This window comes from Corythoichthys intestinalis, chromosome 14, assembly GCF_030265065.1.
Source record: "Corythoichthys intestinalis isolate RoL2023-P3 chromosome 14, ASM3026506v1, whole genome shotgun sequence".
Classification (NCBI taxonomy): domain Eukaryota; kingdom Metazoa; phylum Chordata; class Actinopteri; order Syngnathiformes; family Syngnathidae; genus Corythoichthys; species Corythoichthys intestinalis.
This window is the reverse complement of record NC_080408.1, coordinates 43,082,864-43,108,371: the sequence shown is the minus strand read 5'-3', so window position 1 is coordinate 43,108,371 and position 25,508 is coordinate 43,082,864. Positions and strand designations below refer to the sequence as shown.

The 25,508-nt window shown below is 38.3% G+C and overlaps 1 protein-coding gene across 5 annotated transcripts in view; it reads right to left on the bottom strand.

Annotated features, from left to right (window-relative positions):
* kcnn1a (potassium intermediate/small conductance calcium-activated channel, subfamily N, member 1a) overlaps window positions 1–25,508 on the bottom strand; it is a 190,571-nt gene that overhangs the window by 97,386 nt on the left and 67,677 nt on the right. Inside the window, exon 1 of one of the 5 annotated variants that reach the window (XM_057856875.1) lies at window positions 12,200–12,485. The exons of the other annotated variants lie outside the window; for them this stretch is intronic. The gene's annotated coding sequence lies outside the window, so the exon portion shown is untranslated. Of the gene's footprint in view, window positions 1–12,199; window positions 12,486–25,508 lie in introns of those variants that run through there. 5 annotated transcript variants of the gene reach the window in all.

The following is a 25,508-nucleotide window of genomic DNA, read 5'->3' as shown; positions in this document are numbered from 1 at the left end:
GACCACTAAACGAAAAGCCCGGGCTAGCAGCTTTAGCTGCCAGCGCACCCACTTGAAGGCATCGGGAGGGAGGTTTCCACGCACCGCACACTACAGACCAGCGTGTACCTATTACACTCAATTTTCGGCCAAGTGCCCATTTTTGGGCAAAAAAAAAGTAGTAATTTAGACAATTCTGCGTCCATCCAAAACATCGCTGTTTACATGTTTTATTATATGTAACATTTCAATCTAAAAACGACGAGGGACAGATAGTCAGCAAGAAGTGCCTTCGTGCTGAGCTAATAGTAACATTGGAATTTTGACCTAAATAAGTTGTTAATTGTTTATAGAAAAATGCAAATTTTGATTTTGTTGAGGGAATTAAGATTATTCTGCATGCTTTCCTCAAGTATTAAGTTTCTGATGTGAAAATTGAGTGATTTATTAGCTGTTGAAAACTTACTAAATAAAATAAATGAAGTTGCTATTTTGGGCAAAAACTTATATAATGTTAAATGTTGCTATTGGTCCTGAAAATACAGGTAATTATCTCTGCATTTGGTTTGTTTCTTGTGCATCTAGCGTAAAATTTGAGAGTTTTATAGCTATTTTAAGTTTTGTTATACTTGTATAAAAAATAATAAATCATAATTTTATTGGGGAACGACTTTAAATTTTATGATGTCTCTGCTTTTGGAGACTCATATATGCTTAAGGGAGGTGCCTGTTTTGGTTTTAGGTTGCTAGAAGCTATGGTTTTGAAAATATTTAGTTTTAAGTTTTTGAAAATAGGCCCCCTACGGATCAGCCCCAAGCGCCGTGTCCCGTCAACTGATAGTGAAGTGTATGCATCATCATTCAAAATTTATATCTCAATATCTCAAAATTGATAGCAGCTCAAATGTAATTTTTTACAGCACAAACGTTGGACAAACAATTGACACAATTTTTAGCCATTTTTACTCCGAATGAGGGGCTGGTTGACCTCAGATTGACCTATAAAAGAATTGTTAACATCTCATAAACGATAGCAGCACAAATGATAAACATTTCAGCACAATCCTAGCACAAATGAAAGACATTTTTTTCTATGAATTTGCGTCGGATGGGGGGCCAACTTCACGGAGGTCTAGTCTCGCCCAGTCGGAATGCATTGGACGTCTAATGCCGTCAATGGCAGTCAATGTGTTAAATCAGTCCATTTGTCCAAAACACTTTAGCATTTGAAGGAAATTTAGACATTTCTGTTGTTCATAAACAGAAGTATAGTAGCTGAACCGAAATGAAAGTTTGGTGTGGTTAACTAATACTTTCTCAAGTGTACCCTTGGCTGTGAAAATTAAACTGCCATCATTTATCATTTCATTGATAGCGATTGGGTAAAGCTGCATTAATCAATTTTGGCATAAATATTTCAAATGTCTTTAAGAGCACATTAGCTGTTTCCTAGATGCACAGTAGCTCTGCCTGTCAGTCTTTTCGATGTGTCACATCCACCGTGTAAACATCACTTTTCCTTTTGTTGTACGTTTCCAAGAATATTGCTCAAGGGTAAGGAGTAAATATCTCTATCATACCACCTGGAGTATTTTTAGTCACGATTTGCTCTCTTCTCCGATGCTCTTGATATGTAAATGTGTTTAATATTGTTCTAGACTTTGACAGAAAGCCCAACTTTGAAGCAGACAGAAAATGCTTTTACTGCAATCATTATGAACGTTTCATAGTATTGCAGTTGCGTCTTAGTTGCAATCACTGAAAACCTCACAAGACCAGAGAGGTTATTTTGCCTAGTCAATTCTACTGGATATATTGGTTTGGAGAGTATGAATGAGATTAAATCACCCTCCCTTGCTTGAGGTAAGATTACGTTATGTATAAACATTCAAGCTGAAGCTTGACACGACTTCCTTCTAATAGGGGTTATTTGATATTTCTTCTCTTTTACAACCTAAAAGTACCGTAAACACATAGCATTTGTGGTTCACTTAGAGGAAATGTAAATATGTGTCTTCAAGTCAAACTGCCTGCCTTGAAATCAATGATCTTATTAGTGTTTGCTGTAGATTGCCAATCAACATAGGCCGATTGAGCATGTTAAGATTGCTGTAGGTCTCCTTGATATGGTAGTTTTGCTGCTCCTGATGTGTTTTCTACAGTTCAAACATCACATGGTGTTACATGGTATGCCGAAATAACTGTGGTCAATGTAGAATTAGGTAATTTTTAGACCAGGTCTGGTTCATAAAAAGGCAGTCAGAGTATTTTTTTTCCCCATTCCATCCTTGATCTGCTCCCAAAACAGTTGAGACTGAAAAATATAAATGTTGAACTTTATTACTTCTGTCCACATTGAGTGGGAGAAAAAAGTACATGAGCCATTTTGAATTTCTTAAATTTCTCGATGAATTGGTCCGAAAATGTGGTCACAAATCATAATAATTAGGTCTGCAATCATGACTGAACAGGCCCTCACATTTTGAGGCAACTCAGAAGTCATGCAACTCAGACGGCATGCAGGTCAGGGTAGTAGCAGATTGTCTCCCTCTCATTATTTCATGAGCACCTAACATGCTCGAAACTCCCCTTTTATTTTGGGATCAGAAATACATTCATACATCTATGATAAAAAATAAATAAATAAATAAATAAAACTTATTAAATGGTGTCCTGCAAAAAGGAGGTGCTACTGAGCTGTGCAGCTACGCCCTTAATCAAAGCCAAAACTATTCTTGTAATTGGCCCATTTCGACCAAGTGTGCTAAGTTTCGTAGCTGCCTAAGTCCCTGAAGAAATCTACTTCCTTTTAATGGCGAACAAAGGGTCGTCACAGCAACAGACAGAGACGTGTGGACATGGGCCTTAAATGTAGTATTACAAAGGGTCTTGTAACTACACTGACCAACCTGAACAGAACTGGACATGTATAGGTAAACTGAGTGACTTTCTGTTGCCACAATTTGGCGCTGTAGGGTTCATGCAAATGACTCCTATTGGACCCTTCAGGGTACGACTCTCAACAAGCACGGGAAGTTTGGTGAAGATATATTGTATATCAGAAGTTTTATCTGCTAAGTTATGATCGCTCAAAATTTGTGGTCAGACAAAATGGCGACGATCTTTTTCCTGTTTGGACCCCTCTGCTTCAATGAAACCTCAATATTTTTCTTTAGGCGCCTGAACACATGTCTTAAGGCTCCCCGATGCGGGTTTGAGGTCGAATTAATTTTTTTCCCTTGGAGGAGGAGGCTGTGTAGTGAAAAGGGGCGTTTCCCTAATCCCAGCAGGGGGCGCCAGGCCGAACGGGTAATATTTCAATGCAGTCGTGTTCAGGCTGGGATACCTCACATGCGTGCTAGATATGAAAAAGATTTAACCTTGGATCAAGGAGTTATTAGTCATTTACTGAATTTGGCGTTTTGCCCCCCCCCCCCCCCCCCCCCACACACACACACCTAAAAAAAAAAAAGCCGACTTTGGCACCCTGCCCAAGCCACGCCCGTGAATGGAAACTCACAATTTTGGTAACTTTAGATTTCATATGTCTCATGAACAGTCTCACCAATTTTGAGTAGGATCCAACTAACTCCCTAGGCGCCAAAGTCTCAAATGTGCAACCTGTAAATCGATAAAAAGTTAGCATTTAATCCAAAATACCCAATTTCCTGTTGGGTTTGGAATATTGATGCAAGAGACTTTTTGGATCAGTTTTGCACTGGGCAAAGGTATTGACTCCCCAAATTTCATCGCTTTATGTTGAAAAAATTTAGTAGAAGAGGCCTTTTTGAACATTTCAAGGAGGCGCCACTGAGCCATTTTGTTACGTTTTGCCACAAGGTTGCAAAATTATTGAAGCCAAGCCACATGTATGTGCAAATTTTGGTGAGTTTTCGAGCATGTTAAAGCCTCAAAATTGGCCATTTTCATTTGCCCTGAAAAAAGAACATTAATAATTCTTTGCAATACAATAGGGCTCTCACACAATTGGTGCTCGGGCCCTAATTATGAAAAGAGAGTACTAAAACTAAAATCGTACAATCATAAAGTTTCACCTTTTTTTTGTAATGCAGATTTACATGACTAGGAGGGCAACGTAATTGAACCCTTACATTTAATATTTTACCTTATATTTTTCCACGTAAACTTTGTATTATGAATCGCGCACATTTATATTTAAATGCTTAAATGAATGTCAAGCAATGTTATTTTATCAAAAGGTTTGAGCAAGAGGTTAATGATACTTCAAGATGGCGTCTAAAAGAGGTGATAGGTTCAACCCCTTCAAAATGTTAATTGTTAGTTAACATTATTGACTCCTTAAAGGCTATGCAGTAAAAGGGAAATCTTTTCCGAACACAAAGCGCAATATTGTATCTGTAATGTGGTTTCCAATGACCAGTTACTGTACATGGTGATACATCAGCGTAATAAGGCCATGTTGTGACACTCAAGGGCCAAAATGGGGGCTTGAGAGAATGTTACAAGAAGGTAAATGTTAAATGAACAGGGGGTCAGGTCTGCTGTTACATCCTCTGCTATAGTTACCACTTGCCAGTGGTCATTTGTCATTTATCCAGGTCAAGTCAGTCGTGAATAAAATGATTGATATTGTCTATTTTCGTTTCTTTTGACCAGTAACGAAAAAAGGCCTTATAATAAGAGTGAATTTTGAAAATATTTATAACAAGAATACACAATTTTGTCTTTAAATCCAGGCGGGGAGCTTTCACAGACATTACAGCCGAAGCCCTCATACACATTCCAAGGCACTAAGGCGGCTTCTATGACTATTCGCATTCCCGCTGAAATCCGAGTTAACGGACAACAGAAGAGCACGGCAGGCCGCTGTTGCTGCCACAGCGGAGACAGAGGGAGGTTGCCTGTCCAGCCGACCAATGGCTCAATTTCATTCTGAATGGCACGCGGCATCCAGCCTCTATGAAATGGAGCCTCATAATCAAATTGAAAAGCCTCAGTGCAGAACAGTTTAAATGAAGGCAACTCTCTGCCTCACTCCTCTCTCTCAGCCTTTCTCCTGCCAGCTCAAATCTAATAGAAAATCCTCATTGTTTAGTGATGTATGGGGGTTACTGTGCTGCAATTTAGAGGGCTTATGCACCCTGAAAAAACAGGTATACCTGTTTGGAGTATGGGTGCTGTCTGCGGGATTTTTCATTGTGTATGACTGGGCATGTGCATGCCATTATGCGCTGGCCGAAACGCTGACGTTTAACTGGAAACTGGAATTGTGTTAGTTTTTTGTTTTTGCGCGGTGAAAAAAAATCCTAATGGTTTGTGCCATTTTATATCATGATAATGATTATGCCATAATACAGTACATTTTTTAGTTAATTGATGAAGGATTATGACAGCTGCCTCCCTACGTTAGTGAAAAAGAAAAATAACATCTTTACAAAGTCCATCCCAGGTGAAAGAATAATGTTTAATAAATTGTAAAGTCACCGAATATTCTTTTCCTAATGTGTTAATAGTGGAGAAAAATGTAGATACCTAAAAGCCAGTATTTCCAGAAAGTAGGCGCCCCACGTGGGTGTAGACATTTGAATGCTGGTTCTATTTTAGCTAATTAAATGTGATAATCTCAAATTGGCTGCCCTTCCTTGTGAGATCATGCATACCTATTCCCTATTACCACACGCACCCGTGCTTGTGTTTATTAGTGCTGCAACGATTAATCAATTAACTCGAGTAATTCAATTAGAAAAAAGCTTTGAATCAAATGTTGCTGCTTTGAGGATTCGTTTAATTACAATGGCTGTTGTAATGGTTTGTTTTGAAAGTGTTTGCAGTTTGTTTTATTGATTTGGGGAGGATACACTGCCTTCTAGTGGCAACAATGAACATGACATAACTCATTTAACATGGCTGAATCCAGCTGCTACCCGTTAAGACCAACAAGGTGTGTTTTTGTTTGAGCTAATATGTTTTTTAATGCATTCGTAATTTAGTTTATAGGTATATTTCACTGTTTGTTTGTTTGTTTGTTTTTTGAGCGAGAATATGTGTTTGAACGATTTGCAAAGAGCACGGTTAAAAAAAAAAAAAAAAAAAAAGGTATTTTATAGCATTTGAGCCAGCGGAATTTTGTTTTTTTGTTGAATTTAGATCCTCATTTATTTATTTATTTTTTTATACCGTTTGAGGCTCAGCTCAGATATTTTAATTTATTTTTAAATCAGTACTTCTCAAATATTGGGGCGGGCCCTCCCAGGAGGGCACAGAGCAATGCTGGGGGTGGCGCATGTGACCTTGGGGAACATACATTTTTGTCATACTAGAATAAAGTGTAATTGCACATCCACCCAGTGTGTGCCAGTGCCACTCTCATTTTTAGCGTGTGCGCAGTATTTTTGAACAAAACAAGAGCACACAGCAAGAGCTCTGGAGATATGAAAAGCTTAGAAAAGGAAATATACCGAAGCATGACTTTTTTTTACTTTTAGTACAGTGGGGGACGAGGAAAGACCAGACTGCTTACTTTTGCAGTGGACAGCAGGAATTATTTTTTTCAGCAAGTGCAAAATATTGCCAACAATCCTCCCGCTTTGTTAGTGTTACATCAATAAACCAGCGAAGACTGTCAGCATCATATAAGGTGGCACACGAAGCTGCTCGATGCAAAATAACCCCACACCATAGCAAAGGAGCAGATACTGCCAGCAGCAAAAAACCGTCCCTCTGTCCAATGACACTGTACTTTTGTTGTATTAATTTTTGTTTTTTCGGTCTAATTGTTTACATATTGTCCTAATGAGTTAATGTTGCTAATCAATTTGAATTCATTATTATTTATTGATTTTATTAAATTTTATTTTTCAGCATCAGACGGTCAAAAAATGTATCTTGAGTGTATTTTTACAGAATGGATGTGTTTTGTTTTGGGTTTTTTTTCACATTTTTTTTGTAAGTTGAGCTATATTACATTTTTCTTTAATATTAAAAAGAACACAATGTTATCCAGAGTTGCACTTATAATAATAAGAGTTTTATATAAAAATGATACTATAGTATATTTAGTGGTGGCAGAGAGTTGGGGGGGCGCGGAACGTTTACCTCTTCCTGGGGGGGGGGGTTGTAACAGGAAATAATTGAGCACTGTTTTAAATGAAAGTGCAATTCTGCATAGTTTGAGGAAACACTCAGGAATTTTACTTTTGTTATTGTTATTTTGTTACTTTTCGCATTTAAAACTCTTGTGAAAGTGCAATCTTATCAAGCCTTTGTTTTACATCTCCTAAAATGTAAGAGTGTGTATTTGCATTGGCCTAAATGACATCATAAGATGGCTGTGCCAATGGACAGTCATTTTTTTTTTTTTTTTTTTGCGTTTAAACATTTGTATCTCCATTATCAAAGGTCTTAAAAATTCACAATATTGAGTACGTTGAGCAACTGACTTTTACATTATAGTCAGTCATCTATAAGAGTAGTTGTCTTGGGCATTAATTGCTGTCAAACAGACCTTTCACTGAAATGAAATGCATATAGAAGTGCTAAAACAAAGATGTTAATGTACTGTAGACAGAACACGCACATTTGTAATTTTGCACACATTTAAAGATATCTATTTTCTAGCATCTGCAAATGTTTGAACTTCAAAGACTATATTAAGCTAGCATAATATCATTCATTAAAATTAATAATGCAACGCATTGGTTTGTCTATGTTCTGTGTGGGTTACATGTCCTTTTGAACATTGCTTTTTATAATTGTTTTGAATGAATCACTCACCGCATAGTTTAGGAATGGGAGTGATAGAGATAATGGGAGAAAGTGTCACTGGAATTACCAGCATGCCTTGCCATGCCTTTTGTAAAACGTGATGGACTAACGTAATTGCTAGACTATAAAGCTCACCTGATTATAAGCTGCACTGGCCAAAGTTCACAAAATTTTAGAAATAAATCCACAAATATGCCTTACCTGACTATAAGTCATTAGTGTCTCTTAACATTGGATATTTAGATAAATGTTACACAGAGATATTTGATTTATCAAAAATATATTTATTAACCGGATAAACACACACATCAACATCACCGACACATGTTGTCTGAATGCTTAAAAACAAACTGACTTTAAAAAAACCAGCTCACTACATTTGGAAAGATAGATAATCCACTTAACCTTGCCTTCTAAACTTGAAATGGATAAAATCCTCTTAAAAACGGCTAACAGCTAGCGCTAACCCTTACTAGTACGTATATAGCAGCTGTTTTGTAGCATACTGTGGCAATAATGTCCTCGGAGTGCCATTTGAAAATGGCTGATCAACGCTAGCATTGTGTTCTCTTGTCATAGCAAATAATGGATGGCCATCTATTTAAATTTTTTCTTTTGTACTGTTAACAGCATACTGGTATCAGATGGAGCCATGTTCATCTGAGTTTTTTGAGTAAGTCTGACGAGCTTCAGGCAAGCTTTATCGGTGCTAGTCTAGCAGCTGAGAGCTATGTCATGGCAAAATTTGGAAAGCCATTCTTTGAAAATGTGTCTAATAATCCAATTTTATTATTTTTAACAAGAAAATATGAAGCATGTTTGTAAAAAAAAAAAATAAAATAAAAATCCATAAATAAGCCACTTCCTTATAAAAGCCGCAGTGTAGAAACTTCGAGAAAAAGTAGCGGCTTATAGTCCGAAAAATACAGTAATTGGCTGCCACTGACGGCCATTGGCGTACAATCTATTTGGACTGGGAGATCTGACAGCGATCACTCCCTGCTATCCTCTCCCAGTTCAATTGGATTGAATGTCTATGGCCGTCAATGGAAGCCAATTATTTCATAACTTCTTATGAACGCGTGGCTTCAGACACAGCAGTTTTCCTGTGTTCCCACCATCGAACATTAATGATCCACATGCTGGTCGGAGATGGACACATCGCCCCTGACGCCTGCTGGTCTGTCACAGAAATATGGCAACATCCAGTGCGCAGGGACATAGTGGACAGTGTAGCCCCCGCTTCATCATCACAGCAGGGTCTGGCATAGACCTCTACAGAGAGCATCGTTCCTTTTCTTGTAGTGTGCCCCTTTTCTTTTGTCTCTTAAATGTCCCCTTCACTGCTTGATCTCAATCTTAGAGTGATACGCCGTCTCTTTTCAACATGTTCCTTTCATGTCGACCACGTCTCATGCTAATGGATCAAATCAAGTACACTCACACATGCACACGAATCTTTTCTAACAATCCTAGCTCTTTTTCTGCACAATATCTGCACCAATATTCAACTCTTTCACCTCTAGTCATAGGCAGTATCACAATTTATATTGCAAAGACAATACATTTTCTTTTGTCCATTGACTTCTTAATGATATTGACAGGTCATACTCAACCTTTAGTGCGCCGCACCTTCAAGTAGGGGCCATCCCACAATCCACTTCAGTTATTCGCAATGGGTCGCAGCGACACATGCAGCGACCCAACGCTGGAATTAGGTTGAAAAAGTACGAAAGCTGAACTGCATACAAACAGGAAGGATTGTCTCAGGAGCGATTTGTTGGAAGATTCAAGGTAATTATTATATTTTTCGTACCATGCATGCATTTTGAAACAATGTGAAAAAAAATCAATGGGAGAAATTAGCTGCTACAGTATTGGCATTATACTTCGCAATATTTACGTAAAATAAACGCTACCTGCACGTTTTTTTTTTTTTTTTTTTTTTTTTTTTTTTTGTTTTGCTTTTAACCAAGAATCGAGACTCTTTTACGTCCATATCTATAAAGAATTGAGGGATTTAAGCAGTTATTCACAAGAATTTTCAATGGAAAAAGCTCTTTGTTTACATTTGACGACCACTAATTTCCGTATTGACTAGCCTCATAGTTTGCAATATTTACCTAAAATAAATGCTAACTGCACGTGTTTATTTTTTGTTAGTTTGTTTTTACCAAGAATCGAGACTGTTTTACGTCCATATCTATAAAGAATTCAGCAAGCATTTATTCAGAAACCTTTTCACCGGAAAAACTCACTGACAGACTAGCATTGTACTAGACATATTTACGTAAAATAAATGCTAAGTACACTTTTTTTGTTTGTTTTGCTTTTAACCATGAATCGAGACTATTTAACATCCATATCTATAAAGAATTCAGGGATTTAAGCATTTATTCACAAGAATTTTCAACGGAAAAGCTCTGTTTGCATATGGTGGCCACCACATTGACTGACAGACTAGCATCATATTTCGACATATTTACGGAAAATAAATGCTAACTGCACATTTTATTGTTTTTCTTTTAACCAAGAATCGAGACTGTTTTATATCCATATCCATAAAGAATTCAGGGATTTAAGCATTCATTCACAAGAATTTTCATCTAAAAAACTCTGTTTACATATGGCGGCCACCACATAGACTGACAGACTAGCATCGTACTTCGACAAATTTACCTACAATAAATGCTAACTGCACTTTTTTTTGCCTTTAACCAAAAATCGAGACTGTTTTACGTCTATGTCTATAAAGAATTCATGGATTTAAGCATTTATTCACAATAATTTTCAACGGAAAAGCTCTGTTTACATTTGGCGGCCACCACATTGACTGACAGACTAGCATCGTACTTCGACATATTTACGTAAAATAGATGCTAACTGCACGGGGTTTTTTTTTTTTTGCTTTTAACCAAGAATCAAGACTGTTTTACGTCCATATCTATAAAGAATTAAGGGATTCAAGCATTTATTTACAAGAATCTTTCAACGAAAAAAGCTCTTCGTCTGTGATTCCACTCGGTCAGCTTTGACGGCCTCGCCAACAATGCAAGCCCTCTATTAATCGGCCCCGCGCCCCATGTACCGTCAATATCATTATGAAGTGTAAGCTTTATCATAATTACCATTTAACATTATTATGGTCCCTACGGTAGATTATAACTAAAAATGGATTGGACATCTATCGCTGTCAATGGCAGCAAATGGGTAAAATACATTGTAAAGAAATAAAATGGTTCAATCAAGGTTAATATTTTTCTTTTAACGAAGCATTACTAAAATGTTAGGGTAAATTCCTATTGATGCATTATTAAAATGTGAAGATGATTTCCTTTTAACACCACTTTTTTTTAAGTAGGATTAACATCGACGCTGCTCTCTGATAAGTCATGGTTATTCAAAAATTATGAAACAATTTCAGCATGCAGTTTTCTAAGGAAGTGCAATAGAGGTGTCAAGTATTATACTCACAATTCATTTTAATGAGCATTGTTAGTGTGCTCAATTGACAAACAATATTCATATTTATTGTGAGCGACATAAAATGATCCTATTAATCTTGATAGGAAAATTTTATCGATTTAGAGCTGTAGAAATTATTATAAGTACCGTGATTTGTGTGTTAAATTTACATTACAAGTATGTATATACTGGTATATTTTTAACGCCACTTAAATCCAAAGTTTGCTAGTACTCAAATTTTGGCATCCAACACGAAGCAAAACAATCCATAAATGGCAGGTCGTTGTTCAAGAAATGCGTTTAATATACGCTAGCTCATATATTGATATCAGATTATTGTCTTTTCAAACGCTCCAACTAAGTCTTTTGCTGACTTGACCTCCAATTAGTGATTAAAAAGTTGCAACAAAACAAGTCAAATCCTCTGAAGAGAAAAGTACAGAAGCCTATGCCTTTGGGAATGTGTTCTTGTCAGGACTAATAACACATTGTGCTCAATAGAGACTTGATGCTATAATAATTAGCTTCCTAAAAGACTTTTGCACGTGTACTCGTGTAAGAGTGTCTTGAGAAGTAGGTCTCATACAGAATGGGGCTTGACTTGATTTGGGGAGGGCACAAGTACTTTTCCTATGGGACACCCACCAACTCATTAGGAACCATTTCAATTTCCTGCAAATTACAGGGTAGTGTCGTTAGAAACTTAATTTGTAGATTGGGGCCATAAAAGGTGAAGTGTGCTTGATGAAATGATGTGCAAATTGAACCTGCTAATTGTGACATAGTCGTCACAGGTAGGTCATATCTTGCCTTAATATTTGCATCAAGTGTTTGTTTGGAGATGATTTGAAATTATTATGTTTCAGTGCCATTGACGGCTATAGACGCCCAGTCCACTGGGACTGGGGCATCCAGTGAATTAATGGGGCTCTGATTCTGTTTTGTTTGTTTATACTGTTTGTGTTCGTGTGTGAAGAAGTAAAAGAGGAAAAGTAATTAATCTGCATACTCAGCATTCCCCCTGTGCTTTCTAAGCCTGGCGGGCCGCCGTGCTTCTCTTGTTTCGCCGGGCTTCTCTTGTTTCGCCCCTGCCCCCCCAACTTGGCCAAAACCGTGCTACAAAAGAAAGTGTAAAAAGTTAACATATTTTAAACCCTTAAATACCTGCAACATGAAGCAATTATCAGAGAATCCCAAAATTTGAAAAATAAGGTCCTAATGAAACCTTTTTTCAAATTTGTAAAAAGAAAAGTCAAAATGAATATGTCTAATAAATGGTGTTATACTTATATAGCGCTTTTCCACATTTCAAGCGCTCTAATATCTATAACCCTTGCTAAATCCTGTCTAATTTTCTCATGGAACCTACAGATGCATGTGTTGACTTGCATCCATCATTTTTTTTTTTAATCAAAAAGAAATGTCGAAATTCTGAATTAGTCTCAAAATCATGAAATTTTAGGTATATCAAATGTGATATGTTTGGCAATAATGGGTTAACCATGTCAGGTGACAGGATTGAAAGTACAATGGCGACATCCTATGATCGATATGTGAACAGACCTGTACCAGCTCTCTGCCATTGCACTGTATTTTTGTTTGTTTGTTAAAACTATGTTTCAAGAAGTTTTGTAACCAATGTTCCCACTAATTTTTCATGTGTCTTGAATTAAATGTTACCTTTTTTCATATTTACTGTCTGACTGTATTATTCTAACGCACTCAATATAAAATAAATAGCAATTATATCATAGTTTGAGAAAACAAGCTGAATATATATGATATTATAGACTTGGAATGAATGGAAATTGCAGCGCCAAGACAACGAGCAGATATGGGCATAAGAGATACAGGACGCCTTCTGATCAAGGAAGCCCAACGCGTGTGTCATGCAGCTGAGTGAGCAAGATTGACGATGACAAGCAGGTTATAGGCAAGACATCTACAAGCCCACGTCTGCAAAACCAAATCCCGCTCTTCAGGACAGTCCAGAACAAATGCCGGGACATCCCGTCTTAACACAAGGAACGCTGGATAACGCCCGATATCCAACTGATAACACGAAGATTCCAAGTGCCCCTTTGATGCTGAGGTGGGCAAAACCTCCCACTCCAGTTACCTCGGTAACGGTGACTTAGCAACTGTGACGCACAAACTATGCAGCCCATCCTGCAATAGAAGATTACCCTAAACAACACCCAAACACACCCTTCTTCCTGCCCATAGGCCCCCCCCCCCGCCAACGCCTTCAAAAAGACTGAATGTTTAACTAATCGTTGTCATTTGTCCCGGGAACATTCTTGTGTAATCGTTGTTTGTGACCCTGGATCCAGTTTGCCTCCTCGCCTGGGTCTCTCTGTGCTGTACGATTGGTGCCAACTTGGAATAAATTGTCAAGTTGTGTTTAAAGGCTTGTCCCAGCTTTTGAAATGGAGTCATTACAAGGGGTTAAGGCGAAGGTGAACATGCACAGTTTGGCCTTTTGGCTGGATTGTTGTTCTTCCGCCGCCGGGGTTAATGGAATTACGCTAGCGCGGTTCCAGCGGTTCGGCTGGTGTGATTCCGGCAGTCTGGTAGAAAGGTCAAGTTCCATCAGTCTGAGAAGACACACAAGCTCCTTGAGCACACCGAGGATCACTGTGAGCAACATCAGATGTGAATGTTTGCCCAAACACCACTCGAAAAGGAAAAAAAAAATCTCACCCAGTTTCACCGCTTGCGCATACTCTGACAACCATTCAATTTTAAAAGAAACACATTTGTTTTGGCTCGATAAGTGGATCTGTCACGGCCCATTCGCTTTGCCATGTTAAGGGGTTAGCATTTGCGTGTCTTAACTCTGCATTGCGTGTATTGACAGGGCACACATGCAAACACTGTCAGTGCTATGATTGGCTGCGTACCGTAAGGGAACTATGGTATTATTGGCTAGACACCTGTCGCTCATTGAGTTAAATTGCAAAATGGTACGAAAAACAATGTTAGTGGTCTAATTAACTAGATTATATCAGTTCTAAACTTAGATTTTAATTAATACCTTTCTGTTGAATTTTATTTTGTGCACCGTATAGATTTTCTTGTGTGCTGAGTATATGCAAGCAGTGCGCCAATTGCACAAGCGCACAGCTTGGAGGGAACATTGTTACACACTAAGTTTATGTATTGTTAATAAATAGTTTATAATAACAGACGATAGTCATAATTTTTAAAAATGCTGTCAGCTTAAATTTTTATTTATTTATTGTCCAAAAGCAAGCACTAATGGGCTTTTCTTGCTTGGCAAGTTTCCTTGGGAAAACCTTGATAGTATTTAGTCATATGGTGAAACGATTAATCAGCAAACTCTTAAGGCGATCACATGAATTTGTTGTAGTAAAAATGATGAAAGACAAAGAAAGATTGGATTTAATTCCATTGACATACTAAAATGACATGTCTGATTACTACCACAACATTATTGTATTTATCAATAAGTAAATTCACCTAACAAACCTTAGGCACATTAGTGCATCAATGTAAGGAATTTGTCATTTGTTCAATATTGAGCACTTTACTGGAGCTGTACAATACACTCATCATCCAACAAAATTCGAGGTCATTAAGTACAACCTGAATTCACACTTAAGGCACACTGAAGCGCTCTGTCAATTTTTTTAAATGTTTTAATTTTTTTAAACAAAGAATTTTAAGTGCCCCTTATAGTCTAAAAAATACAGTAATTTAATAATGACTACTATACATTAATTAGAAAATTATTTTAATACAAAAAAGATTGAACAAAGGCAGCCATAATATATACCCCATGAAATCATATCTCATATCTCGTTCTCATCTGCATAGGAATTGAGTGAAGACTGATTTCATGCATTTTTTTCCTTCTGCTCAAAATGTACGGTAATCATGCATATCGGAAGAATTACTGAGAGGGTCACTCGTGTAAAGCCAACCTAATCGCTACTTAAACAGAAGCGAAAGTGAGCACGAGGCCTACTCGAAGCAAACTAGCTTCATTTTCGTCAGAGCACTTCTTCAATGACAAAACATCGTCTGAGGCCATGTGGCATTTATGACTGTGTCAGCTTATTTTTTACAGAGCTCATTTACATCTTCAAGAGGTTCTGATAGTAATATGAAGAAGAGCAGTATTTTAAAAATACACTCATAGAGTGAACTTATCCAGTAAGTGAAAAGTCTGAAAATTATTAACACCTAAACACAAGGAACCAACCAGATGTTTGTAAAGACAATTCAGTAAAATTTTAATTCTGCAATAACCTTGAAAGAGAAATCTAGTTAGCTGTTTTTCTGTCCCTTTTCAGTGACGTGCACGCTTTCAAAAGTGACCTCCCGCTTAATCAACAGTTTGTCGTTTGCGAAATCATGTAGCAGTTTTTCCTAACCTTCTTCCATTTTTCTACATTTAAAAAAAAATATTATTCACTGAAAGGAATGATTTGCTGGTTTTCAAAGCAATAAATTAGCAACCATCAATGTTATATGTTTGTTTATAGTTTTATAATTATATTTTTCATAACAAAGTAGTAATCGAGCAGTAAACTGATTATTTAATCAGAATCATCCATTCAGACTTAGACTTTTTTTTTAATATCTTGGCCAGGCAATTGAGGAAACCCACAAATAAGCTGCGTCACAAAAGTCTATGAATTGCAGGGCTCAGAGCATGGAGGAAAAAAATTGCGATTTATAGAGTGGAATTTCGAGTATTTCATATTTTAACAGCATTTGCTGGCATTGACAGTAATAGACGTCCAATGATGTTGCTCTTTTTAGGCTTCTGCTGTGTTTAAGTGCGTTTATCACTTGTAGTTGTCGAATACATTTAAAATGGGAGGGTGGTAGCGAATTAATGAATGTCCACCCGCTTCTAATGGGTTGGACGTTCATTGTTGTTAATGGCAGGCAATAGGTTAACGTACAGTAAATTGTGTGTTTCTGCAGCTCTTTGGTATCCTTGTTGATGATTCATAGACAGTAAGTAAACTTGATTAATAATTTGCAGTATCTTGAGCTGAAAGGTATTTAGGAACTCCATTTTAGTAATTTTCAATAGTAATTTTCAGACTACATGTAGTCCCCGATTTATGAACGAGTTCCGTTCCTGCGATGGCGATGTAACCCGGATTTTCCGCGTAAATTGGATTAGTCGAATTAACCCTTTAAATACCTAAAAACACCCTCTAAATTACAAAAAAAAAACACCAGAAAGCATGTATTATGCGACATCGTACTGCCCCCGCCAAGACGTTGGAGCTAAGTCCTAGCTAGACAGTGAGCTAAGCTCTGAAATGACAATTTAAGACATCCGTGTGGTTTGCTGACTTTATTCAGCTGCTCATGACATCAAAACTTGCAGAATGAAACTAAAATAAAATAAATTAAATCAGACTCATCTTCAAAAACAGCTATTCAAATTTGCGTTTAGAAGTAGCTGCTGATACAGCAATAGCAAACGATTAGCATGTGTCATTTAGTGTTTGCACATCATCAAAAACAATCACATAAACTCGTCCCAAGTATTCGACCACAATTGAAAACGCACAATAAACAGTACAAAAGAAGTTATATACAGCAGTCGCCCCTGAATATTTCACAACCAACAAATGTGCGCACAGGCTGTCACCGCTGTGACTCGGCTGCTCTCTGTGTGTAAGTGTTGGGCGGGCGGGCGTGTTCACTTCCTGTTTTACGCTTTCTGTGACAAAATAAAAGCATGCATCACAAAACAAAAGCCAACATTTAAAAAAAAAAAAAAACGATGAGACGCAGGGTTGTAAAGTCGAAATCACGTAGGTTGGGTTCGTCGTAACCCGGGGACTCCCTGTATAAGGCGCACCCGACTATAAGCCGCACGCACCAAATTTGACATTAAAAAATTGTTCATATATATATTAAGGCTGTCAAAATTATCGTGTTAATGGGCGGTAATTAATTTTTTAAATTCATCACGTTAAAATATTTGACGCAATTACCGCACATGCCCCGCTCAAACAGATTAAAATGACAGCAGTGCAATGTTGGCTTGTTACTTGTTTTTTGGAATTTGGCGCCCTCTGCTGGCGCTTGGGTCCAACTGATTTTATGTGTTACACCATGAGTGAGCGTGGTGTAATTATTGACATCTACAATGGCGAGCTACTAGTTTATTTTTTGATTGAAAATTTTACAAATTTTAATAAAACGAAAACATTAAGAGGGGTTTTAATATAAAATTTCTATAACTTGTACTAACATTTATTTTTTAAGAACTACAAGTCTTTCGATCCATGGATCGCTTTAAGAGAATGTTAATAATGTTAATGCCATCTTGTTGATTTATTGTTATAATAAACAAATACAGTACTTATGTACCGTATGTTGAATGTATATATCCGTCTTGTGTCTTATCTTTCCATTCCAATTTACAGAAAAATGGCATATTTTATAGATGGTTTGAATTGCGATTAATTACGATTAATTAATTTTTAAGCTGTAATTAACTCGATTAAAATTTTTCAAACGTTTGACAGCCATAAACATATGTATGTATAAGCTGTCAGTTGCCGATAGAGTTTGAAATTTTGTAAAGTCCATGTGAATCCCGAAGACTAAAACGTGTTCATTAGTTGACTTCTCCCCCTAGTAGCTGTTTGACACCCCAGCAGGATCACGGTGACCACAGAGATGATCACCCTTGTGTGCTACATAGCCCTTACTGCAACCCCACAGTCTTTGGCTGCTTTATAGATCGTCAAAACAGGTTTGGAAATCTCAGTGCATAAGCGCCACCTTGTGTCACCCCTGGTGTTTATTGTAAAGGGACTTTAAGTCATCCAAGAACGAGTCAGTCAGAGACACGTTTTTTTATTTTTTTTTTTCCCCCAAGGGCCAACTCGTCAATAGCATAGAGAGAAGCCAGGACAATCTCTAGCACAGAACAGATCAATAGCACAACAAACTCAGTAAGGATTGACTTGGGAGTTGCCTGGATACGTCTTGCTTGAAATTTATGATGAGGACACCACGTGCCAACTGGAGGACATAGGGAGAGTCGGTAAGAGAAACTTCAATTTAGACTACAGTCACACCACAGGGCTTGATGTCCCATTCGTCATTTTGGGGGATAATTCTCCGTTTCCATAGTTGGCGCAGCTGTTCAGAATGGAGTCTGAAGATGAACACTGAATTGAATGGTAGCGATTTAGAGTTTGAGTTTTTTTAGGCCCGAGTTATCAGTGGTCAACAAAACAAAAGGCCCGGTGGCCTGGAAGTACTTTTAAAACCGTCAGGGCAACCAGAATGCTCCAACCACTGGCATGGTGGGAGTAGTAAAAAAATTGCGTTGATTAAAAAAAAAAAAAAAAAAAAATCTTAATTTCACGTTAATTCCTAATGGGTCATTGTTTGTGATGACGTTACGCTATCCTGTTTAAAGACAATCTTACACTCAGTCTATACTGCAGCCGTTGCTCACTGTAGGGCGTAAATACACCTCGCTCGCTCGCTCCCGCGTGAACGTGCGCAACCTGATTACTGCTGCTGATTGTCAGTATCCCCCCCAATAGCAGGTGACCGCATGCCGGATCTGGCCTCAGCTCGCCAGAGCCGCATAACAATCACACCCGCTTAACGTCAGTGCGCCAGATGCGGCCCGGATCAGCACTTTGACAGTTTTGCCTTAATTGTTGCCTTGATTGCACAGCTGGGTGAGCCTGGGACCAGGTGCCGCTGATCATCGTCAGCAGCATACTTAAACCAGTCCTTGGCCTCACATCATCGATACTTTAATGTCATCTCTGCTACTTTGTTATGACCCAAAACTGGTTGCTGATCCGGCAAGTGACTCCTTACTGAGTTAGGGCCATTGTTCATAAAGAAACGGGGGCGGTTCCGCTTTACGAAGTTGGACCGAAATTTGCAGTGCATCTGGCCCATGTCAGCTGCAGTTCTTTTTTATTAACAGTGGGGCAAATAAGTATTTAGTTGACCACTAATTGTGCAAGTTCTCCCACTTGAAAATATTAGAGAGGCCTGTAATAATAAACATGGCTAACCTCAACCATGAGAGAATGTGGGGAAAAAAAACAAGAAATCACATTGTTTAATATTTAAAGAAATTATTTGCAAATTATGGTGGAAAATAAGTATTTGGTCAAACCAAAAGTTAATCTCAACACTTTGTTATGTACCCTTTGTTGGCAATAACGGAGGCCAAACGTTTTCTGTAATTCTTCACAAGCTTTTCACACACTGTTGCTGGTATTTTGGCCCGTTCCTCCATGCAGATCTCCTCTAAAGCAGTGATGTTTTGGGGCTGTCGTTGGGCAACACGGACTTTCAACTCCCTCCACAGATTTTCTATGGGGTTGAGATCGAGAGACTGGCTAGGCCACTCCAGGACCTTGAAATGCTTCTTACAAAGCCACTCCTTTGTTGCCCTGGCTGTGTGTTTGGGATCATTGTCATGCTGAAAGACCCAGCCAAGTCTCATCTTCAATGCCCTTGCTGATGGAAGGAGCTTTTCACTCAAAATCTCCCGATACATGGCCCCATTCATTCTTTCCTTTACACAGATGAGTCGTCCTGGTCCCTTTGGAGAAAAACAGTCCCAAAGCATGATGTTTCCACCCCCATGCTTCACAGTGTGTATGGTGTTCTTCGGATGCAATTCAGTATTCTTTCTCCTCCAAACACGAGAACCTATGTTTCTACCCAAAAGTTCTATTTTGGTTTCATCTGACCATAACACATTCTCCCAGTCTTCTTCTGGATCATCCAAATGCTCTGTAGCGAACCGCAGACGGGCCTGGACGTGTACTGGCTTCAGCAGGGGGACACGTCTGGCAGTGCAGGATTTGAGTCCCTGGCGGCGCATTGTTACTGATAGTAGCCTTTGTTACTGTGGTCCCAGCTCTCTGTAGGTCATTCACTAGGTCCCCCCGTGTGGTTCTGGGATTTTTGCTCACCGTTCTTGTTATCATTTTGACAGCACGGGGTGAGATCTTGGATGGAGCCCCAGATCAAGGGAGATTATCAGTGGTCTTGTATGTCTTCCATTTCCTAATAATTGCTCCCACAGTTGATTTCGTTACACCAAGCATTTTACCTATTACAGATTCAGTCTTCCCAGCCTGGTGCAGGTCTACAATTTTGTCTCTGGGGTCTTTCGACAGCTCTTTGGTCTTGGCCATAGTGGAGTTTGGAGTGTGACTGACTGAGAATGTGGACAGGTGTCTTTTATACCGATAATGAGTTAAAACAGGTGCCATTAATACAGGTAACGAGTGGAGCCTCGTTAGACCTCGTTAGAAGAAGTTAGACCTCTTTGACAGCCAGAAATCTTGCTTGTTTGTAGGCGACCAAATACTTATTTTCCACTCTAATTTGGAAATAAATTCTTTAAAAATAAAACAATGTGATTTTCTGTGGGGTTTTTTTCACATTCTGTCCCTCATGGTTGTGGTTTACCTATGTTGACAATTACAGGCCTCTCTAATCTTTTCAAGTAGGAGAACTTGTACAATTGGTGGTTGACTAAATACTGATTTGCCCCACTGTATTTATTTTTTATTTATTTATTTATTTATTTATTTATTTATTGTCATCATCATCATTGTATCATTAAACCAAACAAAAGACAAGGGCTGACGGGAGAAGCATATGCTTATCAAGTCCTGTCCCCATTTTGCTATCTAGGTCAGTACCCAACTAACGTTATACTACAAGACGACATGTTTCTGAAACCCCCAGCATCTGGCCAAGGACCTGGGAAAAAAAGACCACTCAAGAAAGAGAAAATCGGAAGAGTTAAGGGAACGTGAAATCCAATATGAAAAGAAAATGAGAGAAAGTTTCAGCCCCAGGGGCGAGACTGCTATGATGAGACAAAAAATGAGGTTCAATGTGAGGTGTGCAGTTCAATGCCCACATATGCAGACAAGCAAGTTAAAAAAAGTTAATGAACCAAACCTCTGTTCCCAGCTGGGGGATATAGTATACAGTATGGTAGAAATAATTCATGCAGTTTCTAAACAAACAAAAAAAGACTAAATCATGGAGTGATAACAAATGCACTTTAACTTTAATATCCATCCTAACGTTTCTTACAAATTAGAATCAATTACTGTTACTTTCAAAGGTCATTTATATCCTCTAATATACCATGCATATGTACTGAAAAAACAAGAGAAAATATGAGATAATATACATTTAATATTCCAATGGGGAAATTAAAAGGAAAATAAAAGGAGTAACGAGATAAAAAGAGACAAAATCCTGTTTGATTTGCATTCCCTCCAAGAGAGAACTGTATGTCACTCTGCTCCAGCATAATGTCCTCTGCAGCCATCTTCCAAGAGTCAAGCTAATTGAATATTCTTATCTTCTCTCAAGCACCCCTTTTCTTTGGCTAAAGTCAAACACACACATTGCCGTTTTGTACTTGACAGCACTGGAAGTAATCTGTGAGCAAGTTGAACCAAAAACCAGACACCACACACTCTACTTAACAACAGTCAACCACACTCCTCTAGTCACGAGTTTTCTTTCATGGCGTTCTATTACATCTCACAAGATGAAAGTTTCGAAAATTGTACTAATGGCCCCGAGCTATTTTCTCAGCAGGACTTTTTGTTATGGAGACTCGCATTTGCCTAATGCCCCCTGGGCCCTTTAGTGTAAATTGCTTCTATGTGAAAGAAGAGATGCTGAAAATGGACTCTCGCTAAAAAAAAAAGCATGCACAGATGGGTGGCAGCTTTGTTTATGAAAGGGTTAAAGAGAAAATAGCGTCGACAAAGGGGGAAGTGGGAGAACCCGAGGGCTATTGAGGGGTTAACAGTCGGTGGGAGACTGATAATGGAAGCTGGAGCAGTTATATGGGAACTACAGCATGCAGAGAGACAAACCACAGATAGGCAAATGGAGACAAACAGGGAAGAAAAGGATCTCTTACGCTGACTGTAAACAAAAATATCAATAATAAATCGCTGTAGATTTAGATGTTACAATAAATTTTTCATCTGACCTGTAATGTTCCCAATTTACACAAGTAAATTAATACTGGAAAATTGCCCTTTCCCCCTCATCACTCAGTAAACGTTGTGACAGCACTCAAAGTAGCAAGGTAAGTGAACTTCTCTTAGACAAGAAATGAAAAGAAAAGACTACTAGCCTAACAAATTACAAGGTGCCATCGACTTCAACATGTATTGACGGGACACGGAGCGCGGGGCTATTCATAGGGGGCCTATCTCCGTCAAAGCTGACCGAGTGGAAACACAGCCAAAGAGCTTTTTATGTTGGAAATTCTTGTGAATAAATGATTTTATCCCTGAATTCTTTATAGATATGGACGTAAAACAGTCTCGTTTCTTGGTTAAAACCAATTTAAAAGACGGACAGTTAGCATTTATTTTATGTAAATATGTCGAATGTGCTGCTAGTCTTTAAGTCACTGTGGCGCTGCCTTATCCCCACAGAGCTTTTTACGTTGAAAATTCTTGTGAATAAATGCTTAAATCCCTGAATTCTTTATAGATATGGACGTAAAACAGTCTCGATTCTTGTTTAAAACAAAAAAAACGAGCAGTTAGTATTTATTTTACGTAAATATGTCGAATGTCTTTAAGCCACTGTGGTGCTGCCTTATCACCACAAAGAGCTTTTTACATTGAAATTCTTGTGACTGAATGCTTAGATCCCTGGATTCGTTATAGATATCGATGTAAAACAGTCTCGATTCTTGGTTAAAAGCAAAAAACCAGGCAGTTAGCATTTATTTTACGTAAATATGTCGAATGTGCTGCCAGTCTTTAAGCCACTGTGGCACTGCCTTATCACCACAAAGAGTTTTTTATGTTGAAAATTATTGTGAAAGAATGGTTAAATCCCTGAATTCTTTATAGTTATGGATGTAAAACAGTCTCAATTCTTGGTTAAAAGCAAAAAAAAACGGGCAGTTAGCTTTTATTTTGCGTAAATAGTGCGAAGTATAACGCCAATGCTGTAGCAGCTAATTTCTCCCATTGATTTTTTCTAACCGTTTCAAAATGCATGCATGGTACGAAAAATATAACAACTACCTTGAACCCTCAAACAAATCACTTCTGAGACAATCCTTCCTGTTTGAATTCGGTACAGCTTTCGTACTTTCTCAACCTAAATCCGGCGTTGGGTCGCTGCATGTGTTTGAGAAGAACCAAGACGAACTGCGAATGACTGAAGCGGACTGTGGGACGGCCCCCTACGAAAAGTCGTGTCGCAGTGTCTGAGGAATCTATACCGTCAATATGATGATGAAGTCTATGAAGGTGCATAAAAATTATTTTTTTTAAATTATGAGCATAGATACGAGCATATTGAAGGAGACTATTATATAGGCATACAAAAAAAAATCCGCTATTCAAAGACACTTTTTTTTTTTTTTTTTTAAATGGAGGGTACGTGTCATTACGCAAGTGGATACTTAACTCTATTATTGTGATTTAACTGGAAATTTACCGATCTCAACTTTTTGCCAATCACTGATTTTGAATAGCCAGAAATTTATGCCGATCCCGACCCAACTATTTACATTCCAATCAATCTTCCCAAACAATCTTAATGTATTCACTGAAACAAGTTTAATATGACTGAATTCCCTCACAAAGACAAAACCAGAGAGAGTAATGAGGCCATCTAACAATTGCCACACACAGACTATCTGGAACGCCAATAGAAATTTCAATCTTTCCCATTTTTTGTAGCAAAGAGCGGCAGCCGTTTCAATCAAAATGTTATGTTGATCATGAAAGTTTGAAAATACCCAACAACTGACCTTACATGCTCGTATTAATACCCACAAATTTCTGTGATCTAATGCTAGCTGGCTAAGATGGCTAACTGACACTAGATGTGATCTGCGGACGCGATTGGTTATATTTTCAGTAATCGACGATCACCCAAAATGTAACAAATTGGCCTCTCTAGCTAAAGTGAAAGTGAAGTGGGCAAGAACAGTTCAGAATGCTGTTCCGGTTTAAAATTCGGGGGCAGAACGGAAATATCCCCGAAAATATGACGGCAACTGTCAAATCTCCATGTTAATTAAAAAAAAAAAAAAAAAAAAAAAACCTGCCATCTCCAAGAAGAAAATAATCTGCTATGTACAAAAAAACCCACCCAAAATTAAAAAATAGCCTATAACGCATTTTCTATTGCCGAAAATGGAGAGAACAAATGATCATTTGATTTGTGACGCTGTGCTGAAACATGACCTCTTGCAAATAGTACAATGAATAAAAACCTCACTCAAAATTATTGCTGTTAGTTAAACGCGTTAATAACGTTAACGCAAATCCCATTCGACGCAGTCAATTTTGTTACGATTAATTATGGCCCTGCCCACCTCCCGTAGTTTGGACTTCGAGATAAAGCAAGCGCTCCTGTGGCGGCCAGAATTGGACCAGCGAGCCACAGTGAAATACTGGTCATCAGACAAAACTTAATTTGGGATTTTAATGGACAAATCTGGGCACATTGAAGCGGCATGATGAGCGTGAACTCGCCTGGCAACTTGGTTCGACCCATTTTGGTCGTTTTCGAGCAGATTTGGATGAAAATACAGCGATGAACCTCCTAGCGCTCCCAGCGCAGCTCTTGGGCCACCCGACACACAATGTATTCGGGCAAAAGCACATGGAGGGTCGGGGTGAAATCCCAGTATCAGGCAGAGTGTAACTTTGGCAATTTAGCCCAAAATGTGGAACTCTGAGGGCGATTGTGGCATTTATTCTCATTTATTGAGCTGCAATGTGCTGACAAACTATGAATGAACGTGTGAAATGAAACAACGTAAACGTTTTAGAGCACCACGAGAACCTCCAGCGTGACGGCTCCAGGCAGTTTGCGCTCCTCTCACAGCTGCCCAAAGCTCACCATTTTGGGGCACAAGGACACTGAGGTTTCGGGGTAAAATCCACGCTCTCATGGAAAACGTAACTTTGCTGTTTTAACCCAAAATGTAGCTCTCCAAGGTCAATTGACTGGTGCAAACCCCCCTCAAAATGCTTCGATGAACCATATAAATGGTTTGGAAAACAAGCTTTTTGGTACAGTATGTTCAATCATTTTATCTCATTTTTCACAATTCATTTTTGGTAATTTGATAAATAATATTAAACCAATAGTAACAAATGATATATTTCATTAAAGTATACATGTACATTGGGGCAAATAAGTATTTAGTCAACCACTAATTGTGCAAGTTCTCCCACTTGAAAATATTAGAGAGGCCTGTAATTGTCAACATGGTTAAACCTCAACAGTGAGAGACAGAATGT